This window comes from Tachypleus tridentatus, chromosome 4 (genome assembly GCF_004210375.1).
Source record: "Tachypleus tridentatus isolate NWPU-2018 chromosome 4, ASM421037v1, whole genome shotgun sequence".
NCBI classification, from domain to species: Eukaryota; Metazoa; Arthropoda; class Merostomata; order Xiphosura; family Limulidae; genus Tachypleus; species Tachypleus tridentatus.
The window spans coordinates 105496421-105512932 of NC_134828.1; the positions used below are offsets into that span (position 1 = coordinate 105496421).

A 16512-nucleotide genomic window follows, 5' to 3' on the forward strand; every position below is an offset into this window, starting at 1 on the left:
TTCTAGTTGTCTTATCACTACATTTATCGAAGTTACAGTTTCAATTTTATTGTAGCTGATTTTAAATATATTCTTATATATGTATATTTTCTGCTTAACAACTGTCATATTATCCTATTGGAATGTTACCAAAATGTGTTTTAATAACATATAAAACACCTTTTTATGGATTTACATTTACTTACTTATCTGTTTTAGACGTTTTTCTCTTTTTATTTAAGGATTTGTAACAAAATCGTCGAATAAGGTAATAAAAAATTCAGTGTAACCTAGTTAAAACAATATTTACGACATAAATTTAAATACACTTTCATATTAACAATAGCCCTAAATCCTTTAATATGGTACTTCATAAACGTAGGGAATTTAATTTCGAACTAGAGAAGCCGTAATTCTTAAACGAATCCTTAACTTTATTGGATTGAACAGATGCAGGTGTTGGTTGATGTGGCAGGAGTTTTGTTTTCATACAAAGTGGTTTTATCTGTGTTAAAATGTAATCATCAGAAATAACAACTGCTTCTTGTAGTATTTCAATAAAGTAAACTTTAGGTCGTCACTTGTATAACGTTTCAATTTCTCAATTTGGCATAACTGTCTTAGTATGTCGAAAATGTTGTATATATATATATATACAATTACACCATCGATCAAAACAAGCTTCTTTTTAATGGACGAACTCTGTATAGGTTTGATTATCTTTCTTGCGATAACTTCTAAACTTTTGGTAATAAGCCTCCAGTAGTAATTTGTATGCTTTCAGAATAGCTGCTTTAATTTTATCACAATCTGTACAATCTTCTTGCGAGAGACCAGCATAAGGTTCTTGTGTTTTACCAGTTAAAACACTTTGAAATAATAATGACCATTTTCGGTGAGTCATTCAATGATTAGGACAGCCTTCTCAAAATGTTGGAAATGATTATCAACTTAATTCTCTCTATGTAAAAACTGCTGGTTTGGGTTGGGAATTGTTTTTATGTAGAGGAGTGAACAACGTTTCGACCTTCTTCGATCATTGTCAGGTTCACAAAGAAAGAAAGAGGTAACTGAACGATAGATGACCACATGTTGAAGGGGGTTGTGATAGCAAATAATACATTTAGCACTGAGTCTGATGAAGGAGTGATAGTTAAAGAGAAAGTGTTAAGGGAGTTATTTTCTGAAGTAAAATAAGGACTGCAAATTAAGTTTAAGATCCCATAAAGGTCGTATCAGAAGAGCAGATGCTGGTATGGACTGAGTGATGGATATAACCTAGAGAAGAAAGTAGACAAGTATATGGATAAGTTGGTCTAGTCCTGTATAAATTGATTTACCATCTAAGCTGAAGAATGTGGTAATGGGGACCAAAAAAAGAGGGACTTTTTTTACTTATGGGGTTAATGTATACAGACGTTGAGTATTCAACTGATTTTATAACCATCAGAACCGTTGGGAATTGAGAAAAACGGGCTATACAAAGGATCTTGTAGGAAAGATATAGATGCATAGAGGATTTCAGAGAACATACAGAAATCTTCCATTAATTATATCATACTCAGTGACATGTGTGAAGGTGAGTGTGAGTCATAGGTATAGGGACTTCCATCATAGACATGATTCTCAAAACAGAAATAGCGTCACTAGTAGAGAAATCAGGTGTGGATCAACCTAAAATAAAAGGAGGAAAATTCAGCGCAATTAAGAAATGTTTTGAAAATTCTACCAGGTGAAAAGGGTATGAAAAGTCATATGAAATTCAAGATTCATGTTCACCTGGAGTGAATTTTAAAACCATAGCTAATTAATAACTATAAAATAAAGGAAACACTAACAAACAACAAAGCCTTAAAGTAAAAGAAAGAGGAAAACTTTTAACACATCATCAGATGTAAAGGTTATCGCCTGCTGGTTGGTCACCAGAGATCTGGTTTTGGAGAGTTAACACATTAAAATGTGTTTCCATTAGATACTTACCATTTCAAAGAAAAATTTTATCTTCTGTCAGCATCTTACATGAGTATTTGCATGACACTAGCTTTCAGGCAACTCCTACCTTAACTCTCGTAAATTTTCAAGAATTATTGAATAATGATGTTATTGTGCAGTAAAAGCTCTCCTTCTTCCAATAGGAGAGTGACGTCAATTCCCTGTTTGCTTGCTCCATCTGTACTCATAAATCTTCATTATTGACGAGAAATAAAGTCGTAAGTACCCAAAATAAAGCATACACATCAGGAAACTTGTGGGTGAAGTGGCTATTTAATAGGCGGAACATGGTACAGATGGTCTACTATGATCTACATCGCTCTCAATACATTAGAATCTATAAAGCAGATTCATTGGACAGATATCCATAAGGTCGATTGTTTAAAAACAAAGAGTTATAGATCTAGTACTTACTGTAATATTGATATATAAACCCACCATGAAATTGCCAGAATGGATCATAATCAAACAATCCAGTAGCAGAGGTAAGAAATGCAAACATGTTCGTTTGACAGAATAAAGGTCTAGCACACTGATATGGAGGAATTGCTTGTGCTAGTCCAGATGTCTGAGGTGAGATTGTTGTTCAGTGATGTACCCCAACCGGAAAGATAAGCATCTGTGAAGAGGTTTGAATCGATTGTGATTCATGATATAAAATTACTTCATAAGCGGCTGAAGCTTCAGATATTGATCAGCATTGGAGTAGAACCCTGGATTTTAATGTTGTAAGTCCGTAAACTTAAAATTGGTCCATCGATGATCCGACAGAAGAAAAAACAAAAATAAATCGTATATGTCTACATGTAAAATGTAAGTAACTTCTACACGTGAAACTGGTAAGTGTCGTCCTCCCGTACAGTGAGTTTATAACATCAATCAGTCAGTAATGAACGTCGCTGGAAAGTCCTTGATTGACTTTTTCTGTAAACCCCTACAGGAGACCCTATGAGAGAAGAGAGGCCAACAAATGCAGGTGTAGACTATACGAGAAGCCTTAGGATACGAATTAAGAATAGTGTTTGTATATAGTGTTAAAGAATATTACTAATATTTTTATTAAAGCAAGGCTTATTTTTGGATATACAAGACTATTTAGTGTTGGTGTTATTATTTGGATTATTTCATGACTTAATATTTAATGATTGTTAAGTTCTTTATAATAATGTTTTGAAGTGTTGATCATTTCTTTTCTCAGGTATTGGTGAAATGAAAACATTGCGTTGTTTACAACTGTTTTATATGAATTTGGTTCGTTTTAATTTCATTTGAATTTATAGATAACTAAAATTTCATAGATTTGGAACAGATAATTTTATAGATATAATAATTGTTATCATACAAAAACAATTAGTAATTACATTAAAAACAAAATTAGGACTAACACAGCAGAGGTATGTATCAAAATGTATTTTAACAATTACTTTTTTATAGAAATGTACAAAACATTATGAAGTTTATAACCTAATCCATTATTTGACAAAGTGCTAAACCAATGGTCACCATACTTGGCATGTACCTATATGACCCTGAGAGGCGGGACAAAAAGTCGTAGAGTGCTGATTGAAGCTTCCTATATAACCTCGCGAACCCTTATGTCTTCTCGAACGTTGAACAGGCGAAGTGCTTGACCGATTGTCTCCAAACCTATAATGTACTCTTAAAACCCCTGGCAATTAAGTAAGGGTACAGTGCATGCCCTCCCCGCGGGAAATTTTTAAATAAAAACATAAAAGAGCAGCCTGAATTATGCATTCTGAGACCACCTTTTGGCAAATTTCAGAATGGCACACTGAGGTGTTTGTCTTATTTTTTTAATCATAAATAAATATATAGGCCGATATATATAATATATAGCTTAAAGTTATCAGGTCCAGCAAAGTAGGCCTACAGTCCTGTCATCAACATATATAATATAGAGTCACTCAAGAGAGTGCAAAATATATCTAGTGTGTATAATCTGTATTCAAATATCATGGACAGTGTATGTTCAGATTACCTGGATTTCAAGAATTAGCTTCACAAATAAACAGTGGGTGGCACCGTGGGAGGCTGGCAGCACCATGACATTAACCAAGTATCATTGGCGCCATCTATAGTAAATGATTCACTATAGATGGCGACAATGGTACTGTGAATGTGACGTTGACAAACAGAAGTTGCGATAAACAATCATTCACTATTTCAAGCCTGAAAAAGCAAAAGACACTGCACGGGTTCTTTAAACCTATTCATGAGGCTGAACCTGATCAATCTGCTGCAGCCAATCAGGTTGAATCAGAATTGTCAACTGAACTGTCAGAGTTATCACCGTGGCCTTCTACCAGTGCTGCTACTACCACCTCAGGTCCAGTCTAGGACATTGGAAATTACATTTCTGATTATGTCAGCATTGGTAAACAGGTAAGTCGACTCCTCATTATATTAATTTAGTATTAAATATCATGCAAACACTCTGATGAGTTTTAGACATGAAATATTCATTGCTGCTAGTGATTGTAGGCCTACAGCCACAGGATGTTAGGCCTGCTCTGAGAAGTACAGCTCTAAGCCTTTCTCTTCGAGGTTATTGTACTCTCATAACAAACTCTCCTATGTGCAGAATAACTTTATTAGAACTATGTCTTTCTATCTCTTTTAGATAAACGTTGAAACAAAAAAAAAAATGCTTCCTTGAGAATGCCTGGAAGCCAGGGAGTGATTATGTTTTCCCCCAGTGTGGTCCAAGAAAGCTGCGTTTTCAGCATTGTTGTCTTTCACAGTGGAGATGGCTACTCTACAGTCAACATGCAAAGGGTGCTATCGGCAAGTACTGCTGTCTTTTTGTTCCTGATGGTGCTGGTTTTGGAAGCCAGAAATTGGGACAATTAGTGAAATTTCCATACACAAACTGGAAGAAGGCTGTTGAAGACTTTAAGGCACATGAATTGAAACAGTACCACCAAGACAGCAAAGAAAAAGCTAACAATTTTCTACAGGTCGTAAACACAAGTTCATCTGTGCACTTGCAGCTTGATGCAACTTACAAGCAAGAAATGGAACAGAACCGGCAATATTTAATGCCTATTATTGATACTGTATTGCTGTGTGGGAGACAGGGTTTAGCTTTGAGGGGAAAATATGATTCTGGTCCAATGTTTGTTGGTAAAACTGATGAGGAGCCCATCAATAATGATGGGAATTTTCGGGCAATTTTGCGCTACAGGGCAAAGGGTGATGTCAAGCTTTCAGTAAGCCTTAAGAGTACAAAGAGGAATGCTACATATCTGAGTCCTCAAATTCAAAATGAAATCATCAATGCCTGTAATATTCATGTTCTTGATGCTTTGGTCAACAGGGTTAATGTTGCAAAGTTTCTCAATATTAGCTGATGAAACAACAGATATTTCAGGCATTGAACAGTTTTTGCTGTGTGTTAGATATCTGCATGCCAATGACAAGTCTGTTGCAATAAGAGAAGATTTTTTTGCAATTTATACCTGTTTATGATGTGACAGGCAGAAACTTCGCTGTTATTATTATAACTAATCTGACAAAATATGGTACTGACGTGGCTTACCTGCGAGGACCAGGGTACGACGGTGCTGCCTCTATGAGTGGGAAATTCAATGATGTCCAGAGACACATAACTAATAAATTCCCACTTGCACTCCATGTACACTGCAATGCCAATTCCCTAAACTTGGCAACTTCTGATGCTTGTAAAGAAATTCCTGTTCGAAATTGCATGGGAATAATTTCTAGCATTGAAAACTTTCTCACCACACCCAAAATAAAGCATGTTTTGGCTCTTTCGGTGGAGAATAAAGCACCTGAATCGAAAAAAAAAGTTTGAAAGGTCTTTGCCCCACCCGGTGGGTTGAGAGGCATGACTTAGTCATTGTCTTTCTAGAATCAATCCATGCAGTTGCAGATGCCTTTGAGACCATATCAGGTTGGCAAGACAGAGATTCTGCCATGCAAGCCAATCAATTGTTGTGTTCTATAACACAGCCAGAATTTATCATCACTCTACTTACCATTGCTAAATTGTTTTCCTTTAGTTTACCTCTGTGCAACGTATCGCAGCAACAAAACATTGATTTAGGTGATGCGATGCATCACACTGAAATAGTGGAAGATTCAATCCGTTCACTCAGAAATAATACTGTGAATGAATTTAACAACATTTTCTGTGAGGCTCAAACTCTGTGTAGTGAGCTTCAAATTGACATCATAATGCCAAGGCAGGCTAAAAGACAGATGCACCGTGCTTACCCACAAACCACTAGCCCTGAGGAGTACTAAACTAACGTGGCAGGGGTTCAGTTTAGAGAGAGAGAAATCAGAAGAGTTCACTCCCCAACCGGGGTGTTCAGGAACGTTGTGGTTCCTCTTCGTCCCCTTTCGTGGATTGTTATTAAGATTAAGTATTAGTTTTTTTTTTATTTTATTTAATAAATTAATTATTGTTATTATTCTTGACTTTTTGGGTGGAGGATGTCTCTCTAAATGTTGTCTTGGGTGGAGGCAAAGGCAGCAGCGGAAAGAAAGGCCGGGACCTGTCCCGAAAGGAAGAAGTTGAGCAGATGTGAATATGAATATAATTCAAATCCAGATCAAATCAACCGGCACGATTCAGGGTCTGGCAAAAGAGTTGCCTGGGCTGGGATCTAGAAATCCAATGCCTAAAGATTTTGATGTAGGGGGAAATGGGAGTGCCCCGAGAAAACCCACTTTCACAGGACAGGCGCCGAAAGTTTTGCCTGTCGTGTGCCCTGTACCGGAAAAAAAGGAATTCATGTTAATGACATGGATTTTATTTATCTAGATTCTTTGTTGAGTGGATTGTGATTCTTGAAATATGTTGTAAGGTGATATGTATTTTGTTGGTGCACTTGATAATTTGTGAAGTGATGCCGTTAGTTTGTTTCTATTTTCTGCTTTTAGATAATATTTGAGAGAAAGTTCTGTTATTCTATCTCTTATAGTTGGTAAATTGCTAATTTGGTGTAAATAATTTGTTGGCGTAAATGATGGTAGCTAAATGCAGTTATTAATATTCTGTTTTGTTGCACTTGAATTTTCTGGAGTGTGTTGTTTGACATATTGTATGTTACTTGACATCCGCACTCTATTAGTGGACGGATGTAAGCCTTGTATATTTGTATAATGGTGTTCGGTGCGCATTTCGATTGTTTACCAGTTATAGTCTTTAGATATGAAATCCTTTTTCTGATTGATGAGTGTATATTGTTTATGTGTTTTTTCCATGTTAGTTTTGTGTCGAAAGTGACGCCAAGGAATGTGATGTTTTTGCTTATGTTAATGGTTGTGTTTCCAAGTGATAGTTTTATTTTTTCTAGATTTTTTCTTTGCTTCTTTAGTTTTCTATAGAAGGTGATTGCTTGTATTTTTGTTGGATTTAACACGACTCTCCACTTGTTGCTCCATGTTGAGACGTTGTTTAATGATTCTTGTACGCGAGACATGGCCATTACTGGGTTTCTGGAGGTGCTCCAGATTGTGATGTCGTCTGCGTATTGTGAATTGTGTGTATGTTAGATTTGGAAAAGGTATGTCACTAACGAAAATTATGTATAGAAGTGGAGAGAGGACTGATCCTTGGGGCACTCCTGCCGTTATATTAAATAATTTGGATATAGTTTTATTGACTTTTACTTGTGCTGTTCTATTGGTTAAGAAATTTGAAATCCATTTGACTATCGTGGGATTTATTTGTAGGTGATTTAGTTTGTATATGATGACGTTGTGCCAAACGCTGTCGAATGCTTTTTTGACATCTAGGAATACCCCGATGGTTATTTGATTGTTGTTGTAAGCTTTGTAGATTGATTCGGCGAGTCGTGTGAGGTGATCTGTTGTTTGTCTATTTTTTCTGGAGGCATTTTGAGATTCTGGAAGGATGTTGTTTGATTCGCCAAAAATGGAGGAGACGGTTGGAGATAATTCTCTCCATCAGTTTGCCAAGGCAGCAACAGACTGATGGGGCGGAAATTATCTGGATTTGTTCTATTAGTTTGTTTCTTGGGGATCGTTGTTATGATGGCTTTTTCCACGTGTCAGGGTAATACCCGGTCGCTAGTGAAATGTTCATGATGTTTGTGAGTTGTTGTAGTAGGAGAGTGGAGCTTTTTTTCAGAATAATATTTGGTATTTGGTCATGTCCGGGGGAAGTGTTCTTCAAGTTTTTGATATTAATTTTTAGTTCGGTTAGTATGCTTCTAGTGTCTCGCTAGGGAATTCTGGTGAGAATGAAGCTTGGTTTGTATTTATGTAGTTGTTGACATGGTGTTGGTGTTGTGTGTCGAAATCTACTGAGTTTAAATCGCTAAAGAGGATTTGTAATAGTCAGCTAATAAGTCAGCTTTCTCTTCGTCCGTCCTTGCGATTTTATTGTTGTGTGTGATATGTTGTAGCATGTGATTTGTGTTTTTGTCTGAAGCAATACTCTTGAATTTTTTCCACAATTCTTTTGGATTGTTCTTGGTTTTTTCTAAGTTTTTACAGAAGTTATGCCAATTGTTTTCTCTGACTTTTTAATTTCTTGTTTAATTTTTGTATTTTTTCTATTGATTTCTGTTTTAATGTGTGGATCGCGTGTGACGTAGTGTGTTCGTCTTAATTGTCTGCGTTTGATTATTAGTGCGTGAATTTCTGGTGTTAGAGTCCATTGAATAAGTGATTGTTTTCTTTTTGATTTAGGAATTGTGTTTTGTATGGCTTCTGTAATTTGATCAACATAGTTGTCTAGTTCTGTTTTGTTATTTACATGTTCGATTGGATGGGGTAGGTATGAGTCCAGAGAGGCATTAAAAGTGAGCCAGTCTGTTTCAGTGTAGGTGTATGCGGAAGGAGTCACGTACGCCACAACAGGGTGGCGCGGGTGAATCATACATGACATGGGGAAGTGGTCACTGGTGATTTCATCATGCACTTTAAAGTTAGATATTCTGTTGACCATGTCCTTGGGTGCGATGATGAAATCGAGTACATCGTATGAGCCGTTAGCGGCTGAGAAGTGTGTAGGTTTATTGTCGTTAATTAGGTGCATTTTATTGCTAGCGATAAAATTTTTTTATGCACGATCCTCTGCGCGTGTCTCTGTTACCCCTTAATTCTGTGTGCGGTGAATTAAAATCTCCAATAATAATAGGTTTGGGTTTACGATTAACACATTTTTGAAGGAAGTTAATGTCGATATCTTTGGTTGGTCAGCAATATATGGCTAGAATCGGAATAGTTAGCCGGTTGTTAAAGTGTATATTACAAAAAAAATGGTCTCATTAATTTTAGATTTAAAGGAATCTTCTATCGAGATTAAATGCGATATTTTCGTACTAAAGTAAGCTATTATACCTCTGTTGTTTTCTGAGTGAGGTATGCTGTGTGTGATGAATCCGGGGATTGTGGTGTTTTGTTTCTCTGTGCAAAGTGTTTCTGAAACGATGATTATGTTGGCGTTTATATGTTTGTTTATGTTGTATATTTCTATCCTTTTGTCTTTGAGAGTTCCTTGGCAGTTGATGTGTAAGATTTTAATGTGTTGTATCATTGTGTTGTTTTATTTCCCTTGCATAAATTTTGAGTGAAAGATGGTGTGGTTTGAGGTGAAAAAGGTTAAAATAATAACTTGCAAGGCTGCAAACAGCCTTGAGTGACTCGTGCCTCGATTCGAATGAGGGGAGATCACTCAATTCTATCAGCATTGCGACCAAGTTTGTGGTGAAATCTGTGGGTTGAATGCTTGTGTTGTTTTCGGGCGTGTTACGTCCGCGTAAGTACGTGTTGGTTGAGGTTGAGAGTGTTTGATTTTCGAGTCAGCTGGAGTTTGTAGTAAAGGTTGTTTGGTGATGTGGGTGCCGTGGTTTTGATTATTGTTGTTCGTGGTTTTGAAAAGGAATCTGTTGCGTATTTGGGGCAGCCTTTGTAACTGACTGCGTGGGGGCCCCTAACAGTTGGCGCATCTCACTTGGTTACGCTCGTTAGGACACTGAGCGACCTCGTGAGATCCGCCACATCTAACACATCAGTCCTTGGCCATACAATTAGTTTTTGTGTGTCCGAACCGTTGACATTTGTAACATTGGATAATGGGTTTTTGGTGTGTTTTTTCTGGTTCGGTCGTGTGTCTTTTGAAAAATAAAAAGCAACCGTTTTTTAATAATTTGTCCTGATCGTCTTTTTTGTTGACGGTTACCTTGATCAGTGGCGTTTTTTGTTTCGTTCTGAATGAGATAATTCTGTTTGATGATACAATGTCGAAGCCTTGAGTTATTAGTTCGTCAGTGATTTCATGATCTTCAATGTCGAAATCGACACCTCTGATAATGACTGTTAGTTTTGGTGTAGTAATAGTAACTTGAACTCCAAAGGCATCCTTGGGCCAGTGGGCCAAAATATGTGAAAACTCTTGTGGTTCAGAACATTTAAGCATGATTCTTCCATTAGGAAGACGTTTGATGTCTTTAAATTGAATGCCCCGGGTAATAGGCCCTCAGTTGTTTGACAATCTGTGGGATGCGTGTTGTGTTATTTACTCCTTCGATGAACAGAGTTGGGATTCTGTAGTAAGGAGAATCGTGTGTTTGTGTGACAGTGGTGGTGTTCTTAGAATTAGTGGCGATGGTGATGTTGTTAGTATTCAGGTTATTTTGGTTAGAACAAGTGGCTTTGTCTTCATTAACATGGGTTACGTTGTTAACACTTTGATTTTTAGTACTAATAGTAGCGTCGTTAAGGTTGAGATTAGTAGAATTGTCAGAAACTATACTTACCATGTCCTTTTTCTTCTTCAGCCTCCTCTTGTTTGATGTCTCGTTTGTTTCTTGAAATTCTCGTCTCGGTGATTCTTCAGCTCCTGAGTGTTCGCTTTCAGAACTCTCAGTTGAACTACTCAGTGATTCTGAGGCTGGTCCTTCGATTGCTTTGTTCAGCATTTCCATTATCTCTTCGTTCGAAAGGGCTTTTCCGTTGGATCGTGCTGCTATCTTCCTTCGCTTCATCTTGTTTTACTAGTCCTGATAAGGACTAAGGGCTAACCTTTTTGAGTAAAACTTTATGCACTTCAACGAATACCTAGTCTTCAATGTACTTGTCTCGCAGCTCTTGACTTACACGTCTGCTCTGCTTGACGGCGACCTTGCCTGAGGAGTACTTTCGTATTGTTGTATTTATACCGTTTGTTGATCACTTTCTTTACAAATATGTGACCGTCTGTCCAGTCACAAAAATCTCCTTATAAACGTCATGTGTCTACTACCATCAGGATCTATCACAGAACAGTCAGAACCTACAGCACAACAATGTAACCAAATTAAAGAGTTGGTCAAAATATTCAAGGCTGACATTGACAGCACTTCACTCGCTGCAGTAGGTGAACTTAGGGTTTGGTACAAATCACTTGTGAACAACAGACCAAAAAATGTCCTAGATGCATATGCAATGCAGAAATGTTCCCAGTCATTTCTATACTGTTGAAAATATTTGCCACGCTGCCTGTGTAAACGAGCTCACTCGAGCGTTCGTTTTCAACTCTCAGAAGACTCGAAACGTATTTGAGAAATACCTCCACTGAAGATCGATTGAATGGCCTGGCCTCATTCACCGTGATATTAAAGTTGAACCAAACTGTGCTGTAGATGTCCTGGCAAGAACGAACAGGCGTTTGAGCCTTTCATAGATATTCGATTGTATTTCTCTAGTTCTGACAAAACTTGCTGTATTAAAAGTGTGTTCTATCAGAAATTTGCATTTGACCATTTGTTGTGTGTGAAATTATCTGCCATGCAATCACGGATGTTTATGAAACTTCACAGGTGGTAACTGAACTTGTCTAAAAAGCTTGGGTCCATGGTGTGGTTTAACCCCCAACACCTCCCTTGGCTACGTCCCTGTTTGGTAAAGATGATAAAGCCATATCATTCTACATAATGATATAAACAAAGTTATTTCTGTTTCGTTAGCTCACTGTGTTACTGATATCAGCAGTGTAAGAAGTACTGGAGATCTGATCAAACGAGTAGCTTGTCATCAGTGTAAGTTCTTGTTTTAAAAACAATTTCCGTTTTTTTTAATCCTTTTTAAAGAATGTATTTGACACTAGTTATCTGAGACTACCTACGTTAATAGAACACAAACACAATTATTTTAACTAGTCAGCAAAAAAAAGCTGAAAACAACTAGGTACAATATAGAAATCAGCTTCAAGTTTTAAATATATTATATTGTTAATTTGTTATATTTCTAACTGCCCTAGAGTTTTAACCACTTTATTTAAAAAATGCTACGACCTTCTAACTGAATTTCAGACAATTTTCAAACTATAAAATACATAAGACTGGCTCACTGTCAAAGCAGATGATTGTTAGGGTTAACAATACGTGGATAGGCTGTTTCGGATGTGTTGTATAAGATATAACCTTAACTTTTACTAGTCTTGGAAGACTTTACAATGAACGTTCATGAACTGCTTAATGCATTTGAAACTAAATTAGTAAATGTGAAACATTTTGACCCGATTTATGATGTAATAAATATTGATGAATAAGGTGAGAGTGAATATTTGCATCTGAATGAAACGTGGGTTGATATCTCACCTGAGTCCAGTATGAAACACTTGAAATAAACGTGAAAAACGAAGAGATCACCACAGTATATTCACCAGCCAAAGAATTCATCGGTCAAACAAATAAAATATTTCTATTTCATTATCCGATTGTCGTATAACAAGACTGTTCACACTATTATGTCAAAAAATTCGTAAAGAAGTATAATAAACACTGAAAAACTATCTGTTCCTGACCAGACAGTTGATGAATGTACAAACCTACCTAACATGACTTCTTTGCCTGTTTTTAACACTTATCATTGGTATTAAAGTTACAAGCCTTCCAAACATGACTTCTTTACTTGTTCTTAACACTTTTAATTGCTATTTAAATTACAATCTTAACCCACATGACTTCTTCACTTGTTCTTAACACTTTTAATTGCTATTTAAATTACAATCTTAACCCACATGACTTCTTTACTTGTTCTTAACACTTTTATTGCTATTTAAATTACAATCTTAACCCACATGACTTCTTTACTTGTTCTTAACACTTATCATTGCTACTTAAATCACAAACCTTCCCAGCATAATTTATTTCTTTGTTTTTAACACTTATTATTGCTATTTAAATTACAAACCTACCCAACATGTCTTCTTTACTTGTTCTTAACACTTATCATTGCTACTTAAATCACAAACCTTCCCAGAATAATTTATTTGTTTGTTTTTAACACTTATTATTGCTATTTAAATTACAAACCTACCCAACATGTCTTCTTTACTTGTTCTTAACACTTATCATTGCTACTTAAATCACAAACCTTCCCAGAATAATTTATTTGTTTGTTTTTAACACTTATTATTGCTATTGAGATTACAAACCTTCCCAACATGTCTTCTTTACTTGTTCTTAACACTTATAATTGCTATTGAGATTACAAACCTACCCAACATGTCTTCTTTGCCGCTTTTTAACACTTATCATTGGTAATTAAATTACAAACCTACCCAACAATTTAATTGTTTTAAACACATATGTCTTGTTTGATTGCAATAAGCGATTCTCACACAATACTTTACTTGCCCCAAATGATCCAGAATATATTTGAGTAGTTATAATTTCTCGAGAAAAGTGCGAACAGTTGAAATACTTTACGCTTGTTCTCATTAGCATTTTAGTTTATAACAAATATTATTATACCATACATTGTTTTAGTATTGGAGCTTATCCAAAAATTAGAATCAACCGTCTTCGTTTCTTTCGTGATATTCACAAACTTGTACACTGAAATTCTAATTATTTAATACATTAATCAATTCTTTAGCAAAACATGCGAATTGATTGTTAATACTAGAAATAAACGAACTTATAACACCAACATGTTGACTGTATTTAATAACATACTCAACTTTTCACTTTATAACTTCTTCAGGAGAGTTCACCAAAACTTAAACAGACACTATGTAGAAATTGTATACCGATTGTTTTACTTATTTACCTAATTCTTGAAAATCAATAAGTGACTAGATTATGGATATAGTGTTAAAAGTATTATAGGCCTAACATAACGTTTTATGACAAGTATAATGAACTACCAAGGCCTTTGTTATTACCATCTGGAATAACGTTTACGAACTAAGAAAAATATTTATTACGTAAGAACTGAAACATACAGTACTCAGGTGTGTTCCAGTAGTAATAACTGAAACATACAATACTCATGTGTATTCCACTAGTAACAACTAAAACATACAGTACACGCTAACCTGTGGGCCACGTTTTACCCAGTTAACGTGTTGATGTTATGATAAGTACCATACATCTATAAATATTTTTATTTATTTCTTATGTTGGATCAAGGTGACCCTCCAAAACGTTCTTTTGCGACATTTACAGTCCATGTCCAATATTCTAATGACCAGAACCCAAACCTGGGTATAAAAATACACAGCTCCGGAAAACCTTAACAAGCACGTTTCTCAATTCGTTTTTGATTGTTTTATGTGGTGATTTGAAACATAAGCCACAGTTTAGTTTAAATGGTCTGAATAAAATATTGACGAGTAAATTATTTCCTTAAAGTACTGGGATGATAGAAATTACAACAAAAATACATTAATATACATACTATATATATATATATATATATATATATGGGGGGTATTTAACTCGGATAGCTCTTTTTTATCAATTTCTGTTACATAATTTTTGTTTTAATTTTAAATAAGGCCTATGAAAGTAACGAATAAAGACCAGATATTTAATCTCCCAATAGTAATTTTCTACTGGAAAAAATGTTACCAGATTAATTCGATCAAGCCCAATAGGCCCGGCATGACCACGTGGTTAGAGCGCTCGACTCGCATCCTGAGGGTTGCGGGTTCGAATCCACATTATGCCGTACCTAATTTAGCAACTCTTGGGCTATTCTTTAACAAATGTATAGTGGGATTGACCGTTAAATTATAATGCCCTTTCAACCGTGAGTTCTTTATAATGTGACGATCAATCCCACTCTACACTGGTAAAAGAATAGCCTAAGAAGAGTTTGTGGTAGGTGGTGATGACTAGCTGCTTTCCCTTTAGTATTACACTACTAAATTTGTGTTTGCTGTGATGGGTATTCGAACCCGCGACTCTCAAAATGGAGTCGATTACTCCTGATACGCAAAGCATTGAACTTTTATGATTATAATTGGAAACTTCATTCGCTAATGAACACAGCAACCATTAAGAACAGCGAGAAATAATTAAAAACATTATCTAGGTTTGATCACGCACGTACTTCTGTGTAAGGAACGAAATTGTGATTAGTTAGTTTAGTAAGTTCGCAATAGAATATTAAGATATAACGTCCCCACGGCTGAAAGGGCGAGCATGTTTGGCATGACAAAAATCATAGGAACTTTGGTAAAAATTAACGACGTTTTTTATTACAATCAGAAAATTTTCTATCATAAACACCAAGATGTAATTTGTAAAATTCTAAAAATGACTTCTTAGCAAATAGCTACACTTTTAATTAAAAAAAATTCTCATACGGTCAGTTTTTGTCACGAAAATTAAGCCACAGACGAGTTTTTCTTTTCCTACCCACAGACGGCGCTCATGCCGAGCTAGATGCTGTCGTATGCAGTCATAAAGATGACTTATTTGCTCTTTCAAAAGAAATTACAGAATTTTATTTTGACGTGATTCCAGGCTTTCCTGCAATTTCCATGTCAGACCATCATAAAATTCTGAAGAAATCAAATGAAAGGAAACAAATGAATAATTAGACGTTTTGTTGAAAACGATAATAAAAGTTTGTTTAAATCATGATATCAGAACCTTATGTAATTCCACTGTAAACGCCTGTTTTTGGAGTTTATAAACATAAACAGGTAAATGAGAATTTTACCAGTGTATTTATTCAATGGATAATGAATAAGTAACGAAGATATGAAATACCAAAATAACGTAAACAACGTTGAAGCTTTGCTTGTTAAATCAAATATTAATTGAGCTATGTTTAATTGGTTAATTTTTAGATTTCATGACATCGAGTACACGAACAACACCAAATTATTGATTATAAAAGACAGTCACGGAAGGGAACTTTCTATTTTTTCTAATTGTCGAGCTAAAGTTCATTTGGTTAGTAACCAAGAACGGAACGGAAATCATAATGGAAAAACTGATAGAAAGGATTTCTTCCTCGGAATGGACAAAGAAGAGAACCGAGATTCAAGTTTCTTTTAAGTCAGAAACATATCGTTCATTGATTAAGACCATTTTCATAGCTTGAATTTTCGGTAAAGCTTCTTAATCTATCTGTCGTCGTTATTTCCAGTTTTTCAGTTTAAAATAACAATTGGAACTGTTCATTCGTGACGTGGAAAGCATAGTTAAATAGTATGAGACCGAAAACATTCGAAAAAAGTTATTAAACAAAAGCCATCAAGATGAATAGTGATAACACATGTCTGACTGATCAATGCGACTT

The 16512-nt window shown here is 35.6% G+C and overlaps 1 long non-coding RNA gene across 1 annotated transcript; it reads right to left on the reverse strand.

Moving 5' to 3' along the window:
- Nucleotides 1-2682: 2682 nt before the first annotated feature.
- LOC143248397 (uncharacterized) lies at nt 2683-11277 on the reverse strand. The gene is made up of 2 exons (XR_013026968.1): nt 10749-11277; nt 2683-2917 (listed from the first exon to the last, which is right to left on the reverse strand). It is a non-coding gene; the product is annotated as an uncharacterized LOC143248397 (long non-coding RNA).
- Nucleotides 11278-16512: the final 5235 nt, after the last annotated feature.